Raw genomic sequence first — 22803 nt, forward strand, 5'->3', positions numbered from 1 at the left:
GCCTCAGGCAGGTGGATTCTCCTTTTCCACCTCCTCTTTTTCCAAGTCCCTTCTACTATTTTACAAAAGAAAGACAATCCTCTTCACCCCTCACTAATCTGACTTTGATGCATTGCCCCAGGGTATAGAAACCTCCAGGCACCAAACAAAGGGATAAGCTAGAATGAGAGTGTTGGTGTGGAAAAACGAATGACCCTAATCACTGCATAACAGGACCTTTTGCAACACAGGTGGTTTCCAATTCTTTGCCTTCAACAAAATTGCTGAAAAATGGAATTGTCAGCTAATAAATCATCAAAATTAATTTTTGATGGTAGATCATGATAGGATGGGATTTTTGAACTATAACTCAGAAGTACAAAGGATTGTGTGACACTGTAGTGAGAAAAACTCTTTTCATTTCCTTCTACTTATTTGTGTGAACGAAGCTTCTTAGCATTTACATTTTTCAAAGAATCAAAATTGTTACTGAATTGTCTTATTCCAGAAATAACAATATTTATCCACAAATGCATGAACTAATGGAAAAAGACTTCATCTGTCTGTTTCTTTGGCTTCATTCTTTTCTTTTTGGAAACTAAATACATTTCCAGAAAATTCTTTTTTTTTTTTGCAGTTTTTGGCCGTGGCTGGGTTTGAACCTGCCACCTCCGGTATATGGGGCCGGCGCCCTACTCCTTTGAACCACAGGTGCCGCCCCAGAAAATTCTTACATTGCACATTTAAATCATTCTTCATATTTTATAAAATATTTAAGTTCTTTTGGTCAATTGTATACTAAAGATATAGAAAACTTTTTTCTAACTCATACAACATTACGGTGAGAGTATCAAAAAAATAATTTAGACACATTTGTTTTTTGAGATGGAGTCTCACTCTGTTGCTCCAGGCTAGAGTGCTATGGCCTTAGCTGAGCTCACAGCAACCTCAAACTCCTGAGTTCAAATGGTCCTTCTGCCTCTGCCTCCTGAATAGTTGGGATGCACCATGATGCCCAGGCACCTGCCACAGTGCCCAGCTAATTTATTCTATTTTTAGTAGAGACCAGGATCTCACTCTTGCTCAGGCTGATCTCAAACTTCTGAGGTCAAGCAATTCTACCGCCTCAGCCTCCCAGAGTGCTAGGATTACAAGCGTGAGCCACTGCTACTGGCCTTATACGCATATTTTATTTTTTTAAAAAAATTTCAGATTAATATGAGGGTACAAATGTTTAGGTTACATTGTTTTCATTTCTAAGGTAAAGAGCAAATTATACTTGAGCCCTTCACTCAGGAGATGTGCTGAACACCCTCACATTGCTCACATTAGGTGAGATCTCACCAATTGCCCTCCCTTCTCCCCTTTCTCTCCTCTTCCCTCTCCCTTTGCTAGACTTTACTTATATACACATATTTTCATTGCAGAGCACTATGTAGAATGATCAAAGCCAGACTTAGACTTTTACATGTAAAATATTTTTACATCAGGACAAAATTCTGTGGGAGAAGTGGAATGGAGATTTGAATTTAAGGAGAAAAAAAAGAATACACAATTTTCAACTGTTAATGAAGTTAGTCATGCATACTATTTAAATAAATGGTTGATTTAGTTGGATGGACTCGACAGAGTGATGTAACCATTTTATTCTATATACATATACCCAAAATACTTCCTTTTGTAATGATTTAAACATGAGATTAAAAAGTTTAGATATCAACTTATGTGAGAGGGTACCCAGATTTTCAAAATTACTTTAGGGAACATGTGAGCAAAAAAGTTTGAAGACACCTGTGTTTATAACTTGACCAGGGCCACACAACCAGTGGGAGGCCAAGGCTGGACTTGAACTCATGTCTGCAAGACTTTAAAGCTCCTGGCCTTTCAGCCATTAAAAGGAAGGAAATGCTGACATTTGAGGCAACATGTATGAGCTTGGAGGACATTATGTTAAGTGAAATAAATAAGGCAAAAAAAATACTCCACATTCTCACTCAAATGTAGAAGGTAAAAATGTCGATTTCATGGAAATAGAAGAGTAGAATACTGGTTACTAGAGGCTGGGAAAGGGAGAGGGTCAAGTAGTGATGGTTAATGGATACTATACTGGCACTAGATAGAAGGAATAAGTTCTAGTGTCCTATAGTACTAGAAGGGTGACTATAGTTAACAACAATTTGTTGTGTATTTTCAAATAGCTAAAGAACAGGTCCTGAATCTTCCCAATACAAAGAAATAAGTGATAAATGTTTGGGGTGATGGATATGCAAATTGCCCTGATTTGATTCTTACACACTGTATAAGGTATCAAAACATCAATCACCTTGTACCCCATAAAGATGTATAATTTTTAGGTGTCAATTAATAAAAGCAAAAAAGACTCTTTTTAGACAGAGTCTTACTCTGTTTCCCTTGACAGAGCACAGGGTTGTCATAGTCCACAGCAACCTCAAACTCTTGGGCTCAAGCAATCTTCTTGCCTCAGCATCCCAAGTAGCTAGCTGGGATTACAGGCGCCACAGGCCACAACACCCAGCTAGTTTTTCTGTTTTTAGGGGAAACGGGGTCTCACTCTTTCTCAGGCTGGTTTTGAACTCCTGAGGTCAAGTAATCCACCCACCTTAGCCTCCAAAAGTGCTAGGATTACAGGCATGAGCCACTGCACCCCGCTAAAAAAAGAGGTATTTATTGCCATGGAAAAATGTTGATCATTAAGCAGATGATTAGGTCACCAACATAGAAATAGTTTATACCAGGGGTCAACAAACTTTCTCTGTAAAATGTCAGATAGTAAATAAAGTAGAGCCTCCATAGTTGACCACCTCCCTACATTGACCACCTCCTTAAATTAACCTAATTTTCATAGACTGGCCATGCACCACATGTACGTGTCAATACAATAGGCCTAGTTCCTTATGTTGATCACCTCTGTATGTTGGCCAGTTTCTTACAATCTCTTGGGTGCTCAACTTATAGAGGTTATACTCTATTTTAGGTTTTGTGTTCTTTGTCAGAACTACTCTATTCTACTGTTTTATTGCAGAAGCAGCCACAAATAACATGCAAACAAATGAACATGTTTGTGTTCCAACAACTATTCATGGAGATAGTAATGTGAATTTCATATTACGTTTTACACATTACACCAAAAATCCTTGTTGGAATAAATAAACTGTAAAAAATATGTTTGAGAGACATGTAGGGAATTCTGAATCCTGCCTGGGTATTTGTTGGCATTAAGGAATTTTAGCTAAGTGCTCATAGGTGTGATAATAATATTGCACTGGTGTTATAAAAAGAAGAGAATCTCTATCTTGTAACAATATATACTGAAATATTTCATGATGGGATGATACGTCTTGCATTTGATTTATTTATTTATTATTATTATTATTTTTTTTTTTGTAGAGACAAAGTCTCACTTTATTGCCCCGGTAGAGTGCCATGGCATCACACAGCTCACAGCAACCTCCAACTCCTGGGCTGAAGTGATTCTCTTGCCTCAGCCTCCCGAGTAGCTGGGACTACAGGCACCTGCCACAACGCCCAGCTATTGTTTTGGTTTGCAGTTCAGCCGGGGCGGGTTTGAACCCGCCACCCTCGGTATATGGGGCCGGCGCCTTACCGACTGAGCCACAGGCGCCGCCCCTTGCATTTGATTTAAAACAGTCCAGTATGTGTGTGTTGGAGGGACCCGGCAGGGGAATTATTAATATAAATAAAGCTAAATAGGTTATGTATTGGTAATTGTTGAAGCTGGGTGTTGAGTACATGAAAGTTCATTATACTATTTTCTGTATTATGATTGTTTATATTTTACCACAATGAAATTTTTTTAAAGAACTGTTTATTTAATATCTACCATTAAAGAGCTATTAATTTAATAGCTATACTACCATACTATACTAATGGTAGATATTAAATTAATACCTACCAAAAAAACAAGAAGTATAAACAGAGAAGACACATTACCTGCCCTCAAGGAGTCTATGATGGGGGGTTGGTAAATAGACACATGAAATCACCAGGTATGTCATGATTACCTGTTGTGCTAATAGCATGAACCAGAGCCACGGGGGCAATGGATTCTGCCTGAGTTTGGTTAGGGACAACTAGGAAGAGAAGGTGAGATTTCACTATTTCAGAACGGGAATCTATAGGACTTTGATGACCTATTGGATATGAAGAAAAAGGAATCAAAAGCAATGGAAACTTCTACTTTGAGTGTCTGAGAAGCCTGCATGCTATTAATAGAGACAGGTAATACAGGAAGAGAAATATGTCAGGGTCGGGGTAGGGGGGGAGAGGGGAGAGTTCAGCTTTGGACCTACTGAGGTTGAGCTATCTGCCAGACATTGAGATGTCCAGGAAGTCGTTCAAACTGTTTTCTAGGCAGAAGAAGGGCTCAAGAGGGGAATGCACAGGATGTGTTTCAGATTCTTCTAGACTCCAGGCTGACAGCCCACAGGAGGAAAGCTGGCCAAAGAGGAAGATGTGCCTTCTGGGAATTGTGTTGGGCAATAGGAGAGATCCCTGCAATGATTAAACTGTTTTGTATATTGACTGTGGTGGTAGAAACAGGAGCCTACACATGTGATAAAATTGTATAGAACATAAAATGGATAGACTAAATACACAGAAACACAAAAATGAATATGAGTAAAAACTGGGGAAATGCAAGTAAGATGGGTAGATTGTACTAATATCAATATCCTGGTTATCTTCTAATGTAGTTTGGCACGGAGGAAATTGGATAAGGAGTACATGGGATCTCTCTGTATTATTTCTTTAAAATGTCCGTGACTCTACAATCATCCCCAAAGAAAGAGGTTAAGTGGAAAGAAATGTAAGCCAGACCACATGATGCCCTGGGGTTAAGCCATTCACTCAATGACCTCCCGGTTGATTTTGCAGTAAAATGGCCTGCCCATGGACTAGGATGCAGTCCACCATCTGGTAGTTGCCAACCCTGTTCAGCCTTACATTTTTCTATTTTCCCCAGCTCTCCCGGCGCCCATCACAATCAACACCTCTTAGTTCCAAGGTATTAAGATTTGGCCCCTCTTTCTGCCTTTCTTACATCTCCTCTCTCTTTCTGGAAAGCTTTTCCCTGGATCTTTACATGGTTGTTTCTTTTATATCTTTCAAGGCTGAGCCTAAACGCCACCTCCTTCTTTCCTAATCACACTATTTTCACTCCTCTTCTTTTCCTGCACAGGCTTTATCCAAATTTGACTTTTTCACTTTATTGTGTTTCTCCTCCACTAGATTGCAAGCTCCCAGGGCAGGGGGCTTAAAAAATGTTAAATAAGCAATTTTAAAGGATGAAGATATATCTGCGCTGTATCGCCAGCGCCTGGCACATGGCAAGAGCTCAGTAAACTAAATGTTGAGGGAATACATGAGTCGCCACGCGCAGCTTTGCCATGAGCGCTGAGTGATGTAAAGCACTCTGGCTGGTGGCACTGCGATTATGGATGGGGCTCCTTTAGTTCCCTCGGGCTTTTTACTAAGCTGAGGGGTCATCGGTGGGTCTTTTAACTGTGCTGGGAACCACCGGGTTCTGCAGTTTGGGGCCCAAAGCAGGTGCGCTCGAGATCCAAGCCGCTGTGCAGGGAGTGCACAGGTTAGCGAGGCCCCTGGTGAGGGGAGACGCCACCTTCGCTCCACTGTCTTTGTTGCTCCCACCTCCCCAGCCTCGGCCGCGGCTGCCTGCAGTGACTCGTGACTCCCCGCCCGCCAGGAAGGGCTGCAGCACGAGGGAGGGGGCCGGGAACCCCCTCACCCGCTCTCCTCTCGGCCTTTTTTTTTTTTTTTAATTTTTTTATTAAATCATAACTGTATACAATGATATGATTATGGGGCATCATACACTCACTTCATAAACCATTTGACTGAGCCGGTACTCAGGGAAAGCGCCCGCCACCTCCTCCGTGCCCGCCTAGCGCCGGCAGCCAGCCCTCTCCCGCCGCGGGGCCACGTGGGCACGCGGGGCTCGTGGCTAGCCGACCCCTCCCCGTCCCCGCGCGCGCTCCGCACACAGATCCCGCGCCTCGTGGCAGATCCCAGCCCCGACTTGGCGCGCGCCCCGCCCCGGGCCGGCCGCGCCTGCCCCGCCCCCACGCGCGCTCCCTCGTCTCCCCTCCCTCCCCCCTGCGCACCTCCCCTCGCACGCCTCCCGCGCCCTACATCCACCGCTAGGCGCCGGGGACTCAGTCTGCAGCCGCCGCCACCGCCGCGCTTCGGCTTCAGTGCAGGCACCGGCCGCCGCCGCCAAGACAGCTGCGCGGGCGAGCATCCCCAGGCAGTAAGCCCGCTTTTCTCTCCGCGTGTGCGTGCGTGTGTGCCTCCCGCCCGCCTAGCTCGCGTCCCGAGCGAGCGGCTGCCCTCCTGCCCCGCCGCCGCCACCGCTCCGACTGGCCCTTGCGGTTCAGGCCGCCCGGCCTCACAGAGCGGGGGGCGCTCCGGGCTGCGGGACCAGCGTGCGTGAGGTCCGTTCCCTCTGGTGCGTTCCTCGGCCTCCCTCGGAATATGAGAGAGTGGGGTAGAGAAGGGGGGTGAGAGTAAATTGGGGGCGCTCAGTGCTTCCCTCTGAGGGGATGAGGGGGAGTGGGGGAGGGAGTGAGGGGGCTCTAGGTCTTCCTCTGAGGGAATGGCGGGCAGTGGGGGGTGGGGCGTGGTGGCGACATCTCTTGGTTTTTTTCTGCTAGGATAGCTGGCGGGGGCTGAGGGAGCGAGTAAAGATGAAGGGGGGGTGGCTCCCTGGGTTTTCCCATCGTGGATGGCGGTGATTGAGGAGGGCGGAAAGGTGGGAGACCTGCCTTGGTTCGCTTATCCAGGATGGCGGGGGTAGGGATGAGAGGTGTAGGGGCTCGTCCCGGTTTTCTTGTCGGGGATGTGTGTGTGTGTGGAGGGGTATTGGTACAGTGGGGGTGGGTTGCACAGAGAATGAGGAGGGAGCGGGAAGGCCCGCTGTGGCTTCTCTCTTGGCGGGGAGATGGCGGGGGTTTGGTGAATGGAGGTGGGGAGAGAGGGGGATTTCAGTTCTAGTTGGAAGCTAGAGACGCCGGAGGAAGGCTTCTTCACCAGAGGCTGAACCCTTTTTTTTTCTGTTTTGCAGTTTTTGGCTGGGGTCGGGTTTGAACCCGCCACCTCCGGTATATGGGGTCGGCGCCCTACTCCTTGAGGGGGGCTGAACCTTTAAGGGTGGATTTTCAGAACTGCAGGGTGTGACGTCTCCGAAAGCGTGAAATCCCTGTAAGGTGCTGTCTGTTCTAGACTGTGGGAGAGAGGTTTCTGCTTTCGAAGTTTCTCTTTCTCTTCCCTTCCTTTGGGCGTCTTAGCCATCCAGGACGAGGTAAAGGTTTGAAAATCAGCAAGGAATCCTTAGGTTTGTTTTGATTGCTTTTGACAATAAAAACCCTGTATTAGGGAGACCCCCTTGGGAAAAGATGAGAACAAGGTTTATGAATGGGATTCCAGGTTTGATTTTTGGATTTCCTGAAGGGCAAGAGACAATTCCTTGTAGCATTTTGCTTGGCTTTCAGGAGAGTAGAAATCGTAGAATAAACGTATGTCTTTGCTGGAAGTCCCCTGTATTCATGTAGATTATTCCATCGGTATTATCAGAGCCCCCCACTTTGATTTGAATTTGGAATAGATCCAGCTTTCCTAATTGGAGCCATCATTTTGTAATTGCTGAGTTATCACATCTATGGCAAGCTTACAGAACAGCAGGAATTTTTTTCTTCAGTCATCTTGACTAAGACAGTTTTAATATAAATGTTGTTTATTGGCAATACGAACATTTGCAGAATAGCACAAATTTAAATTGTGGGCTCCTGGAATTTTGTAAAGCCTTTGCTGCCCCAGCTCATCTCCAGGAATGGGCCCTCCTCGTTCCTACACTGAAGAAGCAAGGGCTTCTGGGATGGTAGCTTTGCCTTTGGAAACTCATGCTCGTATTTGCTTAAGGCGAATACATATTAAAAAGGCATTGGCCTTTAATGTGGTGAGACTGTCGTGCTTTCCCATTTTGGTTACATAAGGTTCCAATCTTGTCTTTACCTTCATCCTTTAAAAATGCTTATTTAACTTTTTTTTTTTTGTAGAGACAGAGTCTCACTTTATGGCCCTCGGTAGAGTGCCGTGGCCTCACCCAGCTCACAGCAACCTCCAACTCCTGGGATTAAGGCGATTCTCTTGCCTCAGCCTCCTGAGTAGCTGGGACTACAGGCACCCGCCACAACGCCTGGCTATTTTTTGGTTGCGGTTTGGCCGGGGCCGGGTTTGAACCCGCCACCCTCGGTATATGGGGCCGGTGCCTTACTGACTGAGCCACAGGCGCCACCCGCTTATTTAACATTTTTAAGGATAAATATAATCTTTATGCAACAGGAAGTTGGTCAGATAGTGAGGCCATGATTTGTGCAAACCACCTTATAATAAATACGTTGTCAAAGAGACTGTCATATAGATTCTGTTACCATGTGTGCTTTTTGAAATTCTAGGCTGCCATTCCCGTATTTAATTTTTTGGAGAAGGAAACTAACCTTTCAACCAAAACTAGATTATTGAGTGAAACTTAAATTGTGTAACATTTAAATTAGTAAAATTCCTCTTGTGTAATACCACTGGACTAATTTACTATGTTTTAAACTAATGGGCCACTTAAATAAGGTAATCATTTGTTTACTGGAATGTTTAAGTGGAACTAGATTTTTGGTTTCAAATATGGACAAAAATGTATTTATTACACTGATGTATGTAGTAGTACTTCTAATGTTAACATGAATTGCCTTCTGTACCCAGATAACAATCCCCCAAATAGCATATTTGTACAATACAACTTAAACTTGATTTTTTACTCTCAGGAATAGAATGCTGAAAGTGGTAAAATCTTTTCCAGAGAGAAGCATGTTCATGAGAAGTAGACCTTAAGTTTCTTTCTAGACAAAAGGAGTAAATAGAGTATCTTTTACCTGGCTTTTTGAAAATCTGTTGTTCATCTTCTGAGACTGGAGTAAAAAAAGATGAATACCTTTCAGAGATTAACAAAAGTATGGTCAGATTCTCTTTCTAAATATCCTTAAAGATTTTGCTAATATTCATTCAATTTGTAAATGAAGCCTTTGTGTAAGAAATTGACCCTCACCTCTAAATTTTGGACATTAAAAAACGAAGTTTGTTAAAGGAGTGGAAACTAATCTCCTGAGACTGAACCTTGTTTGCCTTCTCTCCACCTCCTCGTTCCCCTCTTCACCACACCCCTCCCTTTTCCCTCTCTGGTGCCAGCAACATTGGCTTTTATAACCTTGTGGGAGTTGAACAAATGTTCCTGCTTGCTTGAACTTTAGGCCTTATCTATTTGGCTGCCTTCCCCAACTTTTGCCTACAAATTTTTGGAGGGGTTAATTGAACTATCCAGTTGTTTGGATTTGCTGTAAAAGGGAGTAGACTCATTGTTTTTTCTTAAAAGATCTTTCCTTTTAGCATCTGGTGGACAAGAAGAGCAAAAAAAAGTTCTCTTTTTTTGTCAGTGGAATACTTAATTAAGCAAAATATATGGCCATTCATTTATTCAACAAACATTTACTGAGTTACTCCTCTGTTGGAGGTTCTGTGCTAAATGTGGGAATAGATAGAGGATAAGAAATGGCTTCTGCCCTTCTGGTGCTGTTATTAAAGTAGAAAAATAGACAATCTTGTGAATATCAAGAGTTGTTTGGAGTCTTTTGTTAACATGGTAACTTCATATGTAGTAAACATGCTTCAGCCAGGCAAACAGTGGAGTCTTTTCTTTTCAGTGATTTATTCACTGCATAAAATCTACCTCACCTTCCCAACTATTACATACTTTTTTTTTCACTATGGGTAATCATTTGGTTTATAAATCATTTTAGGGGTTGTGGCTTTTTCTTTTTAAAAAGCAACAAGTTTTCGGCTTGGCGCCCATAGCCCAGTGGTTAGGGCACTGGCCACATACACCTGGGACTGGCGAATTCGAACCTGGCCTGGGCCTGCTGAACAACAATAATTACAACTACAACAAAAAATAGCCGGGCATTGTGGCGGGTGCCTGTAGTCCCAGCTACTTGGGAGGCTGAGGCCAAGAGAATCGCTTAAGCCCAAGAGTTTGAGGTTTCTGTGAGCTGTGATTCCATGGCACTATACCAAGGGGGACAAAGTGAGACTCTGTCTCAAAAAAAAAAAAAAAGGGGGTATGTTTTAAATGAAGGAGACATAGGAGATTTCTTACTGTTTAAGATCAGCTTGGCATCAGTGTCTGAAGTAGGAAAGAGCCCAGGATCCCTTCCTGTGACTCAAAGTGTCCCTGACAACAAATTGGGCCCCCCAAATTATTTTTCTGTGGTCAGCTTTGAATTACAAATAATAACAGGTGGGTAGTACTAAATAGTAGCTTCAGTAAACATTTGACTTTTTGCAGGGTTGCTTCCTGAGATCTTGGAAGATTCCTGTGTTTGCAAATAGTGCTAGAGCAATGGGTTTTAACCAAGGCATGTTTGCCCCCCAAGGGTTTATTCAGCAATGTCAGGAGACATTTTTGCCAGATGTACTTCACTGACATCTACTTGGTGGAGGCCACAGATGTTTCTTAACATCCTAGAAGGCACAGGGCAGCATCTCTTGACCAAGAATTATCCAGCCTGAAATGTCAAGAATGCTGAAGTTGATGTAATTTCCTCTATAAAATGTAGTAAAACGACTCCAGGAGAGTAGAGAACAATGACAGTATCTTCGTGTGACTGAGTAGTTGGCTGAGCCACTTTGTTAGTCCTAAAAGTGGTATTCTGTGCCAGGCACTTAATGTGCATTATATTTTCTTGTCATTTTATAAATAAGGAACCTGGCTCAGAGAGGTAAAGTGACTTGCCCTAGCCTAGGTCTTAACCTATGGTTAAGGTTGGACGTAGAAAACAAAATTAATAGCCTCTTACTCTCTGAAATTCCTTGTTCTGACCACAACTTCAAACTGTCTCCCTCGTGGCATATACCATTCAAAATCTTACTTAACAAAATGAAATTGGGGCGGCGCCTGTGGCTCAGTCGGTAAGGCGCCGGCCCCATATACCGAGGGTGGTGGGTTCAAACCCAGCCCCGGCCAAACTGCAACCAAAAAATAGCTGGGTGTTGTGGCGGGCACCTGTAGTCCCAGCTACTCGGGAGGCTGAGGCAAGAGAATCGCTTAAGCCCAGGAGTTGGAGGTTGCTGTGAGCTGTGTGAGGCCACGGCACTCTACCGAGGGCCATAAAGTGAGACTCTGTCTCTACAAAAAAAAAAAAAAAAAAATGAAATTGACTGCACATCCTATATACCATTGAGCTTGCTTGAGAGTAATTAAAACCATGAATGTTAAATTTCATCATACTTGGAGTAAGTGTCAGGAAGTGGGGGGAAAGGAACCAATATTAATTGAACACCTACTATGGTTCCAGGAAGTACACTAGTTGAATTTATACCTATTGTCTAATTTGATCCTCGTGGCAACTCAGCAGAGTAGTTATGATGCATGTTTTTCAGATGAGATTGAGAGAGGTTAGTTAAGTAATTTGTCCTAAGATTGTACAACTAATAAGTGGCAGAGTTGCAATTTGAATTGATGTTCCATAACTAAGCCACTGTTCTTGCTGGTTGCTCTGATGGAAACTGTTGGAGAGAGGAGAGTAACCGGTCCTGGGTAAAAGTAATTTCAGAGGGAACATGCAGTAGATGGATGATGGATTATGTTCAGGTAAATAATGGAGAGGTGAATTTCTGTACCTTCCTCTACTAATAAGAACTGAATTCAGTATGGAATCTGTTCTACAAATCTACCCAAATCGAGACTGTGATTGTCGTTTCATCTAACATTTCTATCATACCTGAATTTTTCAAACAATACATTGATAATCATGAACCCAGAAGTTTCCTAATTGTATGTATATCCTTTCAGAAGTTAACCTTCTACTTTTCTTAGGATTGTCTTATAAAACTTAGTAACAAGGGCATTTAGTTTTGTCTTCTTTTTACACAATTTAAACATTTGTGCTTGCTATGGAAATTTTTATAATAAGCAGCATCACATTCATTCTTGAGTTTTCCATATGGGGGTGTTTTGTTTTTGACAGCTAAATATTTATTTTAACTTTTGATATGTTTTGTTTTAGAGCATTATAAGAGGGGAAAAAATAAAAAAGCCCAGTCACAATCATACTTTGTCAGGAAAGCATTTTTGTGTGTGTGTGGGCAGAAAAAGGACCGCATGTTTCATTTCATTTACTTTAAATTGGAAAGGAATTTTAACCATGATTCTCAAGGGCCAGGATGCTGGAAAAAAAATGTTATTTAGATAAAATGCATGTTTTGATTGCCTCATAGGACTGTGAGCCATAGATTCTGATTATAATAATAATGTCCTGATTCTGATACAGCAATCAGCCACTTGGGTAATCAACCACTGTGTGTAGATACTCCCATGTGCCCTGATTCCTCCCACCCCTACCTTCCCCAGATGATTTTATTTTATTATTTTTTTTTTTGCAGCTTTTGGCTGAGGCTGGGCTTGAACCCACCACCTCCAGCATATGGGGCCAGTGCCCTACTCCTTTGAGCCACAGGAGCCCCCCCCAGATGATTTTAGAGTAGACTTGAGAGATCTGATAAAACTTGCAAGAATAGGCTGGGTGGAGTGGCTCACGCCTGTAATCCTAGCATTCTGGGAGGCCCAGGCAAGTGGATTGCTTGAACTCAGGAGTTCAAGACTAGCCTGAGCAAGAGTGAGACCCCATCTCTACTGAAAATAGGAGAACTAGCCGGGTATTGTGGTGGATGCTTGTAGTCTCAGCTTCTTGGGAGGCTGAGGCAAGGAGATCACTTGAGCCCAAGAATTTGAGGCTGCTGTGAGCTATGACACCAGGGCACTCTACCAAGGGTGACAGAGTGAAACTCTGTCTCAAAAAAAAAAAAAAAAAAAAAAAAAAACCTTGCAAGACTAATTCTTCAAAAATCAAATTTTTCAGTAAGAGTGGTATTTTTTTTATTGTAGGAAAATGTAGAAAATATAGAAAAGCCTCAAAAAGAGAATAAAAATCGGTCATAATCTACCACCCAGAAATTAGTGACAATATTTTATATCTTTTAAAAGTACAACAATCTTAGGCCAGGCGTGGTGGCTCACACCTATAATGCTAGCACCCTCGGAGGCTAAAGTGGATGGATTGCTGGAGCTCAGGGGTTTGAGACCAACCTGAGCAAGAGTAAGACCCCATCTCTACTAAAAGTAGAACTAGCTGGTCATTGTGGCAGATGCCTGTAGTCTCGGCTACTTAGGAGGTTGAGGCAAGAGGATCATTTGAGCTCAAGAGTTTGAGGCTTCTGTAAGCTATGACACCAGGGCACTCTACCAAGGGTGACAGAGTGAGACTCGGTCTCAAAAAAAAAAAAAAAATTAAAAGTACAGCAATTTTTTTGGCTTAAAACAATATCACTTCATTATTACTTTTTATGGTTCTGCAGGTGGACTGGTCACAGCTAGGTGGTCCTTTCTCAGGATTTTTCATGTGCTTGCTTTCAGATAGCGAGTAGGATTAGGGTGATCTAGAGAAACGATTTCCCACCTTATTTTTCTCTGACACACTGGAGGAATGGTGGACTCAAGTCCATTGCAAAGTCTCCAACTTGTAAATGTAAAGATTTTCTGAATGATTGCTGCGTCTCTAGAGAGAAGTCATGGTCATAACACAAGAAAAGAGAAAGCTGCCAGGGAGTTAGATATGTATGCTGTGGCTTCCTGGCAGCTGTCTAAGGAAGTGTAAAGAGTAGTTATCTGCTCCTTCAGATTTCTCCTCCTCCAATGTGAGTAATATAATTTCAATGCTAGATGGGGCTGTTGGTATTCACTCCCCTTCATTTTACAGACAAGGAAACTGAGACTCATAAAAGGTCAGGCACCTGCTCCCAGGTCACAAAATGTGTTAATGTCAGAGTGCTTGCTTAAATATTTGGGTCTTCTCCATAGTAGGCAAATTTTTATTTCCTAATGAAAAATTCTTCATAGTCAAGAACTTTTTGGTGGCCTCTAAAGAATAAGGTTTTATGGTAAAAATATATTAACTATGCTAAAGGTTACCAAAAGGCTAGCCATGTATTTCCTAATTTCAGAAAGTGATCAATACAATTGTGAGCGGTACAGGAATTTTTCGTATTATTTGCTTTGCTGAAATTTAACATTAGTGATAGGGCACCTCTTGGGTACGTCTAGCCCTCAGTTTAATTTTCCCTGGCCTATGGGGGAAGTACTAACTACCAATGCATGTTTAATATGCCTGTTGTTACAAAAATAATGGGGACTTTTAGAATCTTTACACATGATAGCCTTGAAGACTACAGTTAGGGCTCTTGTTCCATGAAAGTGTTTTTTTTCCCCTCTATAAAATGAAATATATGTTGAAATTGTGGGAAAGAGGTTTTAAAGATTGCATCTGCTTCCAAAGTAAGGTAGGAAGTTAAATTATAGCAAATGGTGGCAGTGTAGCATCACTAACACCCCCCCCCCACACACACATACACATACACACTTGTTTTTTTAATCTGCCACTCTTAAAAAATTAAGTTCTTTAGCTTTCCTCCTTTTTCCCTGCTCCTCTTCATTTCTTTCTATGGCTGTGTAGCTTGCTCTCTCATTGTGTCTCATTTGCATGTGTGTTTCATTATCAGGGTGACCGTTCAGTCCATCTGATTCTGCCCCCCCCTTTCCTTTTCTCAGGCTCCCCCTATATCCATAATCCTATCATATTCATCTGCCACTGCATTTTACCCTTGTCCCTGTTTGCCAGCATTACAATTACCCCCACCCTGGGCTGGGCCAGGACTTTTTCAGCTCCAGATGGGTAGAGAAGCTGATCTTCAGGCCAGGTGTGGAGTGAGAAGAGTTTGCTATCAGTCTACACCAGTCGTTCTCAACCTTTCTAATGCCATGACCCTTCAATACAATTCCTCATGTTGTGGTGACCCTCAACCATAAAATTATTTTTGTTGCTACTTCATAACTGTGATTTTGCAATTTTTATGAATCATAATGTAAATATCTGATATGCAGGATGTATTTAGGCAACCCCTGTGAAAGCTTTGATTGTTTAACCCCCAAAGGGGTCATGACCCACAGGTTGAGAACTGCTGCTCTACACAGACATTTCATTGACAGAATTGAATTAAACAAAATACGTACAGAGATTATTTATGTGTAAACCTGTCAACATACAATTATCCCTTCTTTACAGCCAGGGCCCCAGCTAAATCTAAAGCTATGTGAAATAATGAGTATGGATACTCATTGCCAAGGGCTTACTATTGTAGAAAATTATACCCTTGCCTAGGGGTGTGTTTTTAAGTAGTCTTTGCTCCTGTTCCTCCTTATTGCCTGCTAATGAATATGTGCATTGTCAGTAAGTGGCCGGTTTTTTCCAGGTTCCTATATTTCATTGTATTTCTCTTCTGACAATAGATTTTCATCTGTATTTAAACCACTGAAGTATACTTGCACCTCATTTTTTAACTACTGTAGATATTGAATGCACAGATAGAAGATACATGTGGGCTATTTTCTTTTTTTTGGAGACAGTTTCACTATGTCATCCTTGGTAGAGTGCCATGGCGTCACAGCTCACAGCAACCACAAACTATTGGACTTAAGCAATTCTCTTGCCTCAGCCTCCCTAGTAGCTGGAACTACAGGCACCTGCCACAATGCCTGGCTATTTTTTTTGTTGTTGTTGTCGTCATTGTTATTTAGCAGGCCCAGGTCAGGTTCAAACCCACCAGCCCTGGTGCATGTGGCCGGCACCCTAACCACTGAGCTATGGGCACTGAGCCTGGGCTGTTTTCTTTCCTTTTTTTTTATTTTTTTTATTTTATTTTTTTATTTTTTATTTTTATTTTTTATTTTATTTTATTTTTTTATTTTATTATTTTTTATTATTTTATTTATTTATTTATTTTATATATATATATATATTTTTTTTTTTTTTTGTAGAGACAGAGTTTCACTTTATTGCCCTCGGTAGAGTGCCGTGGCGTCACACAGCTCACAGCAACCTCCAACTCCTGGGCTTAGGCGATTCTCCTGCCTCAGCCTCCCGAGTAGCTGGGACCACAGGCGCCCGCCACAACGCCCGGCTATTTTTTTGTTGCAGTTTGGCCGGGGCCGGGTGTGAACCCGCCACCCTCGGTATATGGGGCCGGCGCCCTGCTCACTGAGCCACAGGCGCCGCCCCTGGGCTGTTTTCTTAATGCAGTAAAACATAGAAAAAGGAAAGAATAATCAAAACAATAAGTCTTTGCTGTGGGTACTTTATTGCTTATATAATTTATATTTACCCACATAAAAACTCTCTGGATGTTACTCATATTCCAAGACATAAAATGTTTCATAGACATCCTAATCAGAATAATTTGTAATATTCACAAAGTTTTAAAATTTACTTTTTTTTTTTCTATTTGTGGATATGGGATTTCGCTCTTGCTCAGGCTGGTCTCCAACTCCTGAGCTTAAGAAATCCACCCACCTCGGCCTTCCAGAGTGCTAGGATTACAGGCATGAGCCACTGAGCCTGGCCTAAATTTACTTTTCAGTACTAAGGAAATCATAGCTAGGAATGCAGAGGTTTTCTTGGCAAGGTGGTTTTGAGAAAGATGGTACAAAACTAAATTTCTGTACTTGATTAATTAATAAGTCTTGTCACTCACTTTGTTTTAGAGAGTGCTTGGCTCCTGCTGTTGAAATGTGTGATTTATTAGGAAGACATTAAGACTTGGTTTTTCAGTGAACTCTGCCAGGTCTAGTTTTATGCATCATTCTTGTTTGTGAAGCTGATTGTAAGCATCCATCTATAGACATAATCAATCACTGGCACTTTCCTGTGGCCAGGTGAATTGAAGTAACAGATTTCCCCCAGATTTATGTGTAACAGAATACATACACAGAGGCAGATGTGCAAATCAGGATGTCCAAAAATATTTCCATTAAGCCATGGCAGTATATTTAGACATTTGAATTAGCAAAATTTATGTTTTCAGCACTTCCTAGGAAATACCCTGTAAACGATTGTCGTTTCAAATACTTAAAATGATAAAGTCCTCAGCCAGATAGCTTCTAGAAAGTAAACACTTTAAGTCAAAAATCCTATACCTTGAGGTGCTAGGGTAAACACAGATTTCCAAACCCTAGGCCCTTTCCTTTGTAGGTTACAAGTAGCTCCTCTTCTTTTAATGAAGATATTGGAAAGGCATTTTTCCAACACTATAGGAAAGACACCAAGCAGCCAAACTTCTAGGACAGCGGTTCTCAACCTGAGGGTCACGACCCCTTTGGGGTTCGAACGACCCTTTCACAGAGGTCACCTAAATATATCCTGCATATCAGATATTTACATTGCGATTCTTTTTTTTTTTTTTGTAGAGACAGAGTCTCACTGTACCGCCTGTGGCATCACACGCGGCTCACAGCAACCTCCAGCTCTTGGGCTTATGTGATTCTCTTGCCTCAGCCTCCTGAGCAGCTGGGATTACAGGCGCCCGCCACAACGCCCGACTATTTTTTGTTGTTGTTGCAGTTTGGCAGGGGCTGGGTTTGAACCGCCACCCTTGGTATATGGGGCCGGTGCCCTACTCACTGAGCCACAGGCGCCACCCTACATTGCTATTCTTAATAGTAGCAAAATTACAGTTATGAAGTAGCAATGAAAATAATTTTATGGTTGGGGGTCACCACAACATGAGGAACTGTATTAAAGGGTGGCAGCATTAGGAAGATTGAGGACCACTGTAGGAGGAGGGGAGAGTTTATACTTGCATCTTAAAGCAGTTGGCTTTTGTTAAAGCCACTTTTTATATATCAACTTTATTGAGCATTATTTACATACAACAAACTACATCCACTTTTACCCTCCAATTTGATGAGTTTTGACAAATGTATATACCCAGGAAACCACTGCCATGATCAGGGTGTGGAATTTTCAACCCTACAAGTTTTTCCATACACCTATTGTAATTCAGTCTTCCCTCTACCCCTCTCTCCAGGAATACTGATCTGCTTTTGTGTGAGAGCCATTTTACAAAGCCAGATTTGAAAGTTTAGGGATCCTCCTATACGAAAAGACCAGATTTATATCCAAGATGTGATTTTCCTTTATATGTTTAAGTTAAAATAGTATTAGAGAAAAATTCTATTAGGAAGGTACTGATTTCCTACAATCTTTTTCTGATCACCTACAAGTAAACTACTTAGTAAATAGTCTCATTACATACTTGGATTGAAGGTAATTTACAGCTAAGAGAGAAACAATTCTGATAAATAGAAAAGTAGTGTATTTTCTTCTAAACTAGTTACAGTGAGATGGTGAATCCCTCAAGAGCAGGAAAAATAAAATAAATTTGACTTTTGCTTCCACGTATTTGTAAAACTAAAAATGAGTGAGAATGAAGCTTCTACATCTATTTATAGAGGATGCCAAAAATTTATACACATTTTAAGAAAGGAAACTATTAAAATTGTAATAGTCAAGTCACGTTTGACTTCTGAAGTTACAAGAGGTACTCAAACATTACTTGTATTCATCTTTTGGTATTGGTATATATTGAGTATTGCAATTTTAATAGTTTCTTTCCTTTTTATCCAGTTTTTTTCTTTTCTTAAGATGTTTTTACATTTTTTGGCAGCCTCTGCATGTCTCTGCCTCCTGCTAGTGTGTGAATATATGCATATGTATATATAAAATTATATAGGAATAACCCTATCCCTTCAACCTTTGAAAATACTTGAGGCCAGTTTCAGAGGGAATTTTTTGTGCACAGAACGAATATCATCTTCACACGCTTAGGTGCAAGGCAAACTTAATATACTAAATACTACTTTTGCATTGATATAGTCAATTGAATGAATAATTATTGGGCAATTTAAGGGCTACCCCATCAAGATGCAGTTTGCCACTTCCTCTATCACCCCTTCAGAAAAATCCATATATCAGAAAATGTCTGACTTGCTCTGTGCTCCATTGCTGTTGATTTGGACTTCGTCTAGCCTCCTGCCACTCCTGATTCCTACTATTTCTGCCTTGTTTTGCTTTCCTGATTTTTTTCCTCCATTTCTTTCCTAATTTCTGATGCTTTTCTTGTATTTCTCTGCTTTCTTATGACAAAGCCTTTTTTTTATAACCATCTCTAGACAAGTGGGCAGCAGACCAAGCCCAACATGTCAGATAATGTCTTGGAGACTGTTTTTCTGTGATCCAACAATTTTTTTTAGACTCCTTTCAAGTTTGGAGCCATACTGGAGGTTGGTGAGTTGTGAAAGGATGGTTTTCAGATAATCAAAATTGAATGTATTTGCCTGGCTATGCTATGATAGTCTTTGAAACTATGAGTCATTAAAATAAATGAACAACATATACTACAGTATTCCTGTGAAACTTGCTTTGACAAAGCTAAAGCAGTTAAAATTGTTTCAGGGTAAAGTGATTTATTGTCCTTCAGAATGTAAAATTGTGAAACCCATAAAATATACAACACAAAGAATGAACCCTAGTGTAAACTGTGGACTTCAATTCATGATAATGCATTACCATTGGCCCATCAATTGTGACAAATGTAGTGAACCAGTGCAAGGCATTACTCACAGGGGACACTGAAGGGAGGCATTGAGAAGGTATATGGAAACTCTGACTACTTTCTGCTCAGTTTTTCTGTAAACCTAAACTGCTCAAAAGATAAAATCTATTAATTTTAAAATCCCTTCATATGTTTGGGTTTCAGAAATACAAAGCATGTATTGAGCACCTTTTATTATAACCTTGTAGATTAAAGTCCAGTGTTTTTCAGTATAACTAAAATAAGAAATGTGCTTTTTCTTTCTTTCTTTCTTTTTTTTTTTTTTTCTGAGACAGTCTCACTATGTCACCCTCAGTAGAGGGCTGTGGCGTCACAGCTCACAGCAACCTCAAACTCTTGGGCTTAAGCAAGTCTCTTGCCTCAGCCTCCTGCCACAACGTCTAGCTATGTTTTTGTTGCAGTTGTCATGGTTGTTTAGCAGGGCCAAGCCGAGTTTGAACCCGCTAGCTTTGGTGTATGTGGCTGGCGCCATAACCACTGTGCTATGAGCACCAAGCCAAGATGTGTTTTTTCTTGAGTGCCGTAACTCATAGCATGGGCCCCTTTAAAGGGAAAGTGTGAGTTTCTGGAAGAGCTGACAAGTACGGCTGAACACTGTGCCTGGTTGTACTGTAGCCATTGGACAGGTCAGTGTGAGCACTGAGTTGGGACTTTGTCTGCCACCCATTGGGACATCATGCTATCTTTGTAGTGAAGTAGAGTCCCAGACTTGACAAATTTCCTGCCCCACAACCCAGCAAGCCCTTTTTTGACCCTTGCATTTGTAGTGTCACTAGCCACAGTGATGATTGGTAAGCTCATGCCAACTCTCTGAGCCAATATCTAGGTCAGAACTTGATTGCTTTGGGCCAGAATCACGGCTTGTAAACGTGTAGACCTAACACCAGAATCTCCACACAATTACTCACTGTGGCTAACTGTACAGTAAAGTGTGAAAAGATTTTTTACAGGCACAAATGTAAATGGTTTCTATATATTGGAACTGGGTAACTATGATGAGCAACTATAAGTATGTGCTGCTTTCCTGAGTTGGCTGTGAAAACAGAACATTCTGTAGTAGGTGTTAGTCGGGGGAAGCAAGGATCAGGTCTGAGAGGGAGAGATATTGGAACTGAGAAGGGAAACAAGCAGATGCTATGGTGATAAAACCACCAGAACAGAAAAAACTGATAAGGCATCTAGGATAGAACACAAATGGGGGTGACCATGCAGGCTACAGATATCTTGAGGATGTGAGTGTCCATGGAACATGTCCGTCAGTTCTGTGATAATAACCCAGGGTGAACAACTTCATGTAGTTATCTGAAAAAAAAAAAAATACCCATGAAGGGAGGAGTTGCTTATAGAATTCACCTGTGTTTAACTTATTCAACTTTATTTTGTATATTGGAAATGATTATGTATGAATCTGCTATGTATACTCATTGTTACATATTCTGTCAGATAGTTTTACTCTTTTGTCTTAATTTCTTTGTTTGCCTGATTGATAATACATGTGGTACTACCTGTTACAGGCCACAGAGTTTAACAGGGGAAAGGGGAGAAGGAGGGCGTATGGAAAGAACTACTCCCTTGAGTGCTAATCCATGATGGAGACTAGGGATTCCACTTCAGTGGCCAAGATAACCAGTTACTGGATGTCAGTGATGAGCCAAACGATGGCACAGTACTACATGCCTTTTAGTAGCTTCACAATTGATACCAAGTTCTGTAGCTGACTTGACTTTACAGAAGTTCCCGTCAATTTGGAAAGATGGCAAAAGTCATACTTTGACTAAATCATAATGGATTTGTTTCACAGGTATAGATAGTCTAAGTCAGTCATGAAGCCTAGTATAGTTATGTTTCCAGATACTGGAAGTACCTGGAAGGACCGGGTAGGTGTGGTGGCAGTGGCTTTTGGGGCAGGTATGTGACAGTGTCTTCTTGCCCCCTTGTTGCTCACCTACCTGCTTCTTGCCACCCTTAGGCTCATCTTAGTCACCCCTTCCCTCTAGTTCCTCTTTACCCCTAATCCAGATACTTCTGATTTTCTGTTAAGGAACAAGGAAGGCCTCATCCTGAAAAAAAAAAAAAAAAAATTGGCTTAAGTATCCAAACTACCAGGGCAATGTACTTTATAATTCTCTAACTGCCAGATTTTTACTGCTGCAGTTGTTTGCTAGGTATAAAATGGGACTTAATCCCCCTCCTTTCCCCTCCGTCCCCCCTCCCTCCCCTCCCTTTCCCCTTTCTCCCTATTCTTAGGTTATAACTGGGATATAGCTTTCATGTGAAGGTCCTACATTAGTTTCATAATAAGGGTGAGTACATTGGGTACTTTTTCTTCCATTCTTGAGACACTTTTCTAAGAAGAATATGTTCCAGCTCCATCCATGTAAACGTGAAAGAGGTAAAGTCTCCATCTTTCTTTAAGGCTGCATAATATTCCATGGTGTACATATACCACAATTTATTGATCCACAAGGATATATGTGAATCCTAGTAAATGTGGAATGTAAAGGTCTTAGCAAAATAACTAAGAAAATGCTACAAAAGCTATGTTAACTAATGTGATGAAAATGTGTCAAACGATCTATAAACCAAGTGTATGGTGCCCCACGATCATACTAATGTACACAGCTGTGGTTTAATAAAAATACACTTGATCTTAGCCAAAAGACTGAGAAGCGATGGTTTAATAAAAATAAAAAATAAAATAAAATAAAATAAAATGGGACTTAGGGTACTTTGTAAAAAGTTTTCTGACATATAGCTTGAAAGTTGAATTTTGTCACCTTATAAACTTAGCTATCATTCCTGCCACTTTTAAAACCCCCATGATTTTTCTTATGTGTTTATTAGTATCCCTGTAGCAGATAATGGCAGCATGTGTGCTGACATGAAGGATTTACTCCAGGGCTAATTTATTGAAGCAGAGCTGCCTAGTTGCCAGACTCAGTTTATGAAAAGTATGGGGCTGAGTGCTTCCTGAAATGAAATCAACAAGTGTTTGTCAAGTGCTTACTTTAATGTGCAAGGCTCTTTGCTTGACTTGGTAGATGCTGTGGGGAATATTAAAACAGTGATCTCTTTAACCAAGGACTGTCCATACTAATTGAAGAAGCTGTTATACATGCATTAAGGATGTGGTGGGAAAAGTATTAAATTGGGGGGAGGGGT

General features: G+C 41.4%; 1 protein-coding gene across 1 annotated transcript in view; it reads left to right on the forward strand.

The window, feature by feature from the left end:
* Positions 1-6268: 6268 nt before the first annotated feature.
* FHL1 (four and a half LIM domains 1) overlaps positions 6269-22803 on the forward strand; it is a 65956-nt gene continuing 49421 nt past the window's right edge. Inside the window, exon 1 of the mRNA XM_053580023.1 lies at positions 6269-6286. The gene's annotated coding sequence lies outside the window, so the exon portion shown is untranslated. The remainder of the gene's footprint in view (positions 6287-22803) is intronic.

Source organism: Nycticebus coucang, chromosome X (assembly GCF_027406575.1).
Source record: "Nycticebus coucang isolate mNycCou1 chromosome X, mNycCou1.pri, whole genome shotgun sequence".
NCBI lineage: Eukaryota > Metazoa > Chordata > Mammalia > Primates > Lorisidae > Nycticebus > Nycticebus coucang.